Source organism: Aotus nancymaae, unplaced genomic scaffold, assembly GCF_030222135.1.
Source record: "Aotus nancymaae isolate 86718 unplaced genomic scaffold, 86718_ANA_hifiasm-v0.15.2.pri h1tg000017l, whole genome shotgun sequence".
Taxonomy (NCBI): domain Eukaryota; kingdom Metazoa; phylum Chordata; class Mammalia; order Primates; family Aotidae; genus Aotus; species Aotus nancymaae.
This window is the reverse complement of record NW_026988429.1, coordinates 10,058,985-10,066,882: the sequence shown is the minus strand read 5'-3', so window position 1 is coordinate 10,066,882 and position 7,898 is coordinate 10,058,985. Positions and strand designations below refer to the sequence as shown.

The window sequence follows — 7,898 nt, the reverse complement described above, 5'->3', positions numbered from 1 at the left end:
GGTGTTTGGTTGCATGGGAAAGGTCTTTAGTGTTGATTTCTGAGATTTTGGTGCACCCATCACATGAGCAGTGTACATTATACCCAATGTGTAGTCTTTTATCCCCTTTGAGTCCCCAAAGTCCATTATACCATTCTTATGCCTTTGTGTCTTCATAGCTTAGTTCCTGCTTATAAGTGAAAGCATACTCTGGTTTCCATTCCTGAGTTACTTCACTTGAAATAATGGTCTCCAACTCCATCCAGGTTGCTATTAATGCATTATTTCATTTCTTTTTATGGCTGAGTAGTATTCCATGGTGTACATATAAACCACGTTTTCATTATCTACTTGTTGGTTGATGGGCAAATGCTCTCTGGTCTCTTTCTTGATTAATGAGCTTCAGGGTAAAATCCTTAGCTTAAGATTTTGTCTCCACTTCTCTAATATACATGTTCAAATGTGACTTAGCCATTGAATTATGGTGCCTAACTGCTGCTTAGCTTTTTTATAGTTTAGTATTTACATATACTGTTCTTCTACCTGGAATGCCCCTCTTCTGTTCATCCCTAGCTAACTTCTACTAATTATTTAAATGTCATTTAAAAGCCCATTCTGTTATAACCTCAAAATATTATTTGCTTATTCTCCTCCACTTAAAGATTGGTGAGCTGCTCCTTTGTTACACTCCTACATTTTTAGCATTTCATTGATTGTCAGGACTTGTATTAGATTGAACATTGCTAATTTTTGACAATTTTTTATTTATAAAATAGCACACGATTTCATATTTTTAAACTAAGTATTATTATTGACATGATTTTTTTTTTGAAGAACAGCCACCATTAACTGAACTCCTTCTGTGAGTTGGTAAGGGGGTAAATACAGAAGTCATCACTATAATGTATAATTGCAAGGGTTGAGAATTTCACATTTACCTTTTGAAAAGTCTTTATCAAGCTGTATTTGTTGGTTTGATTTATCCCAATTGCTCTCTTTAATTGCCTAGAGTATCCCATTTCATTTTAAGATCTAAGCCCCTGGGGCCAGAGGGAGGTAAAGAGAAAAGGGTAGTGTGGAAAAGTACTGAATACTGACTCAGAGTATGCAAGTGTCTTCAGGGTTCCCTGCTCCTCCCACCCACAAGGAGGCCTTGGCAAAGGCACCTCAGGAAGAGACCCAGCTGTGAAGGCACCTGGACTGGGAACACAAATAGTCAAAACAGCATGTTGCCTAGAAAGGTCTGAGTCCTTGACCCCAATTCCCTTCAGACTTTGCCATCTATGGTGAATTAGCGTACACCAAATCTTATGCAGGAAGGGCAGCTTCCCCTGAGGCCAACCAAATAAAGCCCTTGTAATTCTCTACGGTCAGGCCTGAAAAATCACATGTAGGTTTGTAATCAGGAGTTGGACTCCTGGGCTCTCTTTTAGGTTCATACCAGCCACTCTTTTCTGAGCAAGGTGATATTATGATTTTATATATACATACAATTACACACACACACACAGCTTTTTGTATATACATACAATTACAAACACACACAGATACACAGACACACACATACACACACACACACACACACACACGCAGCTTTTTGTCCACAGTTCCTGGCTCATAAGCTCTTGTTTCAGTCTTTTGTTATAATTAGTTGGGGTGCTTTAGGCCTCAGGTGCAGAATATCCTGTTCTGACCTTCTCCTCTCCTTCTTTCACTTGCCCAATCAGGGCTCTAATCTGATGATGGGTCAAAAGACTTTCGTTACAGGTATGTTTCTGGCCCCTACCCTAGAAGAAATGCTATACAGAGCAGCTAACAAAAGTCTGGACAGGGCTTGCTGAGTTTAAATCATGCACATTTTGTCCAATCACATTTCTACAGGGTTGTAATCATGCCTATGTAATGAAGGCTCCATAAAAACCCAGGAGGAATGAGTTTGGATGAACTTGTGGACAGCTGAATACTTGTAGGTTTCTGGAGAGTGGTACACCCCAAGGAGAACATGGAAGCTCCGTGTCCCCTTTCCCATACATCGCCCTGTGCATCTCTTCATCCTTTGTAATATCCTTTATAATAAACCAGTAACATTAAGTAAATGTTGCCCTGAGTTCTATGAGGCTCTCTAGCAAATTAACCAAACCCAAAGAGTGGGTCATGGGAACCCCAATTTTATGCTGGTCAGGCAGACGGTAAGGAGGCCCAGATTTACAACAGGTGTCGGGGTAGTTCTGAGCCCTCATTCTGTGGGATTCGATGCTATCTCCAGGTGTCAGAATTTAACTAGACAATGACTAGCTGCGGTCTGCTGTGTTGATTGTTGTTGTGTGGAAGTAGAGGAAAAACATAAATTGAGAGTTTTTCCCTAAAGCTACCAATATCCTCAGGTAGGTTTCAGGAGCGTTCCCTTTCCTTTTGTGTTTGGCTCACATCTCTTCCATCTTTTTTCTCCAATAAACTCTGGGAATGTGGTTAGTTCCCAGCATGACTTCCTGGCTTCCTGGCTTGCCTCCCTCCCCTCCCCTCCCCTCCCCTCCCCTCCCTCCCTCCTTCCCTTCCTTTCTTCCTTCCTCTTTTAAAATTTATTATTATTATTTTGAGACACAGTCTTGTTCTGTTGCTCAGGCTGGACTGCAATGGCACAAATGTGGCTCACTGCAACCTCTGCTTCCCAGGCTCAGGTGATTCTTGTGTTTCAGTAGCTGGGGTTACAGGCAGGCACAACCATGCCGGGCTAATTTTTGTATTTCTAGTAGAGATGGGGTTTTGCCATGTTGTCCAGGCTGGTCTCCAACTGCTGACCTCAAGTGATCCTCCTGTCTTGGATTAAGTCCTGGAATTACAAGGCTTGAGAATTACAGGTGTGAGCCATCGTGCCCGGCCCTACACCCTTTTTTCTTGTACTGCCACTAGAGAAGGGAGCCAGCTACAGTCTCTCTTAGGCTCTTTCAGTCATGGACCTTCAGTGTTCACAACTCAAGGTCCCACTGGAGCCTCTCACCTTGGCCTGGATGTGAAAGAAAAGCACCCATTCTTGTTCGCCACGGGAGAGGATATAATGCCACAATACTGAATATCTTTCCAAAGACAAGTTTGCTCCAAGCTTCTTCAACAATTCTGTAACTATGAGATATGAGGTAAGTATAGATCTATGGGTTATTAAAAACAGTCTTTTCTGTGCAAATCCTACATAGTAGGTCTAGTCCATAGTTTTTGGATATAAGTCTATTTGCTACTTATTATATTTATATTCTGTTCATTATTTTGGGAAACTGGACAAAATAGGATAAGCATCCCATGATACTTAAAACTCTGCTGAGAAAGAAAGAATGTCATTATTCTACCCTGATTTTACAGCTGAGGAAAATAAGGCCTAAAGAAGTGAAATAATGTTTAACCAATATTACATATTTTATCAGGGTGCTGGGAACTTAATTGCTTTGATTTAATTTCTGTAACCATACCCATCATAGTTTTGCTAACAGCATGACTGGGAGTAGGGAGATATAAAAATGAATTTGGGCCTCAGTTTCCTCATCTTTACCTAATTTTATCAAAAAATTAACAAAGTGATGTTAAGTAAAGTTGATAGCAGGGGGCTGATTTATGGTGAACCAGAAAATAGAAGCATTGCCCTTCCCTGACCACTTTTCTCCATGCTTCTTCCCTAAACCCACACATATTTCTAAAAAATCCCAATATGATATTAAAATAACATATAAATTCACTTAAATCTTTGAATTTGAAAATAGGATACTTTTGGATATCTTGGTTCTATTGTAAGTCCTAGGGCAGAAAGGAGATGCCTGGAGGCAGGGTGGAGGTTGCTGTGTCTGAATGTGAAGAGGGAAAGCGATATCATATGACAAATTATTAGGGTGAGAAATTACAAAAGAATTTAGTGTCTGCAATAGAGACACTAATGGCACTGAGGGAAAACATCTCAGTATAGTACTGAAATCTGTAAAGGAGTAGAGAGATCACTGGTCTCAGATAACTGCTGATTAATCTGTCAGCAGAACTTGTTTAGTAAATAAATGACCTAGACCAATGTTAACTTCAGCAGTTCCAGCCCTGAACACACAAATGCAGATCAAAAAATAGAAACTGTTAGACACGACAGCAAAAGAGTAACAGTGCCTGGAAGGTGTCAAAGCATAATATATTGAATAGATGACTGATATTCACTGCAAGCAAATGTCATAACTCAGTAAGTGGAAGCAAATTGGTTTTCTTGATTATTATCTTTACACACATACACATACACATATTCTCTGATTGGAAGGGGAATATTATTTTTGGTTCTATAATTCTCACTGCTGACCTGTGGAGAAAGGATTTTGTAAGAATTACTGCCCACTGGGAAATTTTAGGTTTGTCAAATATCTGGTGATCATTTCAGAATAAAGATACAATTCCAATGTGAAATTAATTCTGAGCTTGTATCACTCCCTGTCCCAAGTTCCTCCCCAGATATAATTAGGAGCATCAGGAAGTGCTAGTTGTATCTTTCTGACATGCCAATTTCTTTGTCAAGTCTTGATCAAATACCTGTTATTAGTCACTGTAACAGTTAACCGCACCTGACTTGTCTGACACCCTCCACAAAATGGCTTGCTAGGTCTGATGAAGATATATTTTCGGATATTCCTCATCTTCCTTCTGTTCTATTCAGAGATGCCATTTTATCAATGGTTCTGGGACTAGTGGACTCCAAATGTTGACTGAAGGATCAATTATTAACCTAGCTTGGTGCTAGGCATGGTTTCCTATATAAAGGCAGTGGAGGGGAGAAAGAAATTTGTGCTTGATTGAAAAGGCTCTGTATGGACATTGGACTGTTCTGCAGAGAATGTGCTTGGCTTTGCATTTTCAGCTCAGAGGCGAATCTTTAGGACTAGGACTTCTGCCTTGGAGGGCAGGCTCCAAGTCTCTGACCTGGATATCTAGACAGTAGACAATTCTTGGGAGTTGAGGGTTGTTCTTTCATACCAGGAAATCTGACTTCATGCTATGGAGGCTAGTAGTGGATTATGGGAAATAAGATGGCAGAACTCCACCCTTTATATGTGATTTGGGACTTTATTCTTTAAGGGAATGTAGGCATCTAAGCAACATAATGCACAAAAGCTCAGTTGTACAGCTTGGCTAGCAAGGGAAGGGGGTCAGAATTTACTCTCCACATATAACTTGTGTACCTAGAATGCATACTGGTACCCAAAAGGCTGGTCTTGTTTGTCAGTGATAAAAATTCATACAAGTCACAAGAAAGATCTATAGCTGTCGGTGGGATCAGGCCCATCTCCAATAGCTGTGGATCTGGAACAAGAGTACAAATATGTAGGCCCAATTTCATATGTCTAAATATTTAAGCTATGTCAACTTAAACATCTGTTAAATAATATGAGCCCAATTGCCATCCTTCTGTCTTGACAAATGTTTAAAATTTATTTTAAATGTGCAAGGGATTACATTTTTATGGCTGAAAGTCATCAAAATATAAAAACTAAATCTATTATTTCATGTATCTAGTTGGCTAATATAGTGATACTTTACACAGAGAAGACATATGTGACTTACTATATATTTATATTGAAACTATTAAATTTACCTTTCCTTTCATTCTCACAATCAGTCATTATGTTGTTATAATCAATAATTCCACACCACTTTGAATACTGCTGACAGAAATTCCAAATTACACTTTTTTTGAGTCCTTAAAATTTCAATTTGGAGAACCATTCCATAAAAGCAGATGCAACTGGAGTTTTTAGTAAAATTTTAAAACAATTGATTTTTAAAGTGAGCTAGAAATTCATTGAAATGATGTTAATATGAGAAAATATAATAGTTGAAAATTGACAAATTTTTTCTATACATTTTCATTACTTATATCACAATTTTTATCTCTTTTCAAAGCAATATTTAAATCCATACAGTATTTACCTCATTCTGTTTTGGAATTTTGGTGCTAGACTATTAAAAAGAAAACTATGAATAATGGTATATTATCAATTTTTCCAAATCTCTCCAGTTTTTGCAAACCTTGACTTCACTTAGAAAATACCCTCTCTTTAGAGATTAGTTTAAGTAGTATTTGTATGTCAATCTGTAACTGACATGCAGAGTCTTATTATCTGGTTTTAATCGGTATATCACATTTGTTGGGTATGTCTCAAGGAATTTGTTTCAATTAAATACATATTTTCTCAAAAATTTGAAAAATATATCTATTTTTCAGGTATTTAAAAATGTAAGGGGACCTTTCATTTCTCAGATGATGAAGTAGGTGTGCTTTTTCCTCATTCTTCCCTGAGTACACCTGAAAATGCTGGACATTATAAAACAAATGCAATAAGATTCTGAAAGGTTAATAAAAGATGACATAATTATTAAAGACCTGGAGCCCCCCAGAATGATATAATAGTAAGTTGCCTGGATTTTCCTTTTGCCTCATATATCCCAGGCTGAGTGCTGAAGAAGCCAGCAACCTGAAACATCATCAGGCATAGCCCCTTTCCTCCCCCGCAAAAAAGGAAAAAAAAAATTCAATAAAACCCTGTTCCCTCTAGCTAAAGAATAATGAAAGAGGTAGCCTAGCAAGACAGAAAAGTTAAAAAATAAATAACTGTTCCACTGCAGCCAAACATCACAGAAAAAAATCTGTGGCCCAAATGCCAACCCCACCAGAAAACGCTGAGTGAGGGGTCTAGACTTCTGCCCTCATGAGGCTGTGATTAGGTTCCCCAAACCCTTGACTAAAGTGGTATCAAAAAAGTCAGCTGAGACTTTCACACCCAGCAGGCAATAAGCCCCCTATCCTGAAGTGATCCTGAGGGCCAAGTTGTGAGTGTTGACTTCCATCTTTACTGGAAATAATGATGTGACCCTCCCACTATGCGGGTGGTGTTCAGAGAGGCCTAGTGGAGGGTCAGGCTCAGCAGCGACGAAGCCGTCTACCCTTTGGTGCTGGTGGAGGCCACGTGGGGAGCCGAAATGGTCCTGCTCACTCTTCCCAGCTAGGAGGCTTCAACCCCTTAGTGGAGCAGTGGGACTTTTCCACTGGCCCAGAAGGATTGAGGATCCTCCTCCTTGGGTGTTAAGAGTGACTGAGTAGAGAATTTGGACTTTAATCCCCATGGCAGTAAAAATACTATCAATGACACTACAATCATATCAAAAGTAGCCAGTTAAACAGATCTAAGTAAAATTTGGAGTCTCATAACATAATAGCTAAAATGTCTTGGTTGCAGCTGAAAATCGCTCATCATAACAAAGACCAAGGAGATCTCAAACTTCACTAAAAATAATACATTCTGACACAGAGGTGACAGAAATTTTAGAATTATTTGACAAAGATTTGAAAGCAGCCATTATTTAAAAAAAGTTTTAACAAGCAATTAGAAACATGCTTTAGAAAAGTGACAAAATCCAGCAAATAAATAGAAAATATATAAAGAACAACTAGGTGCAAATTTTAGAAGTAAAAATTTAGTAACTGAAATAAAAATTCCAATTGTTGTCTCAACAGAGGAATGAAAAAAGCATATGAAAAAAGTCAGCGAACAAAAAGATACAACAGTAGAAATTACCTAAGTTGAGCAACAGAGTGAAAAGAGACTGAAGAGAGAAAAGAAGAGAAAACAAAACAAACAAACAAACAAACAAACAAACAGGGCTTCAGGGACCTTTGGGACTCTCACAAAACATCTAAAAATCTATCTCTGTTATTGAAACTCCAGAAGGGAAGAAGAAGGGTGAGTTTGGAAAGTGTTCAAAGAAATAAATGGTTTCTCAAATTTGTCAAGGCATAAAGGTACAGTCTCAAAATGGTGAAAAGAATCTCAAATTAGAGAAACCCTCCAAATTAATACCAAGATATATTACAGTCAAACTTTTGAAAACTAAAACAAAAAAAACAA

At 38.4% G+C, this 7,898-nt stretch overlaps 1 long non-coding RNA gene across 1 annotated transcript; it reads left to right on the top strand.

The window, feature by feature from the left end:
• Positions 1-3,044: 3,044 nt before the first annotated feature.
• LOC135275614 (uncharacterized) lies at positions 3,045-7,898 on the top strand. Its single transcript, XR_010343230.1, has 2 exons — positions 3,045-3,113; positions 7,508-7,898. It is a non-coding gene; the product is annotated as an uncharacterized LOC135275614 (long non-coding RNA).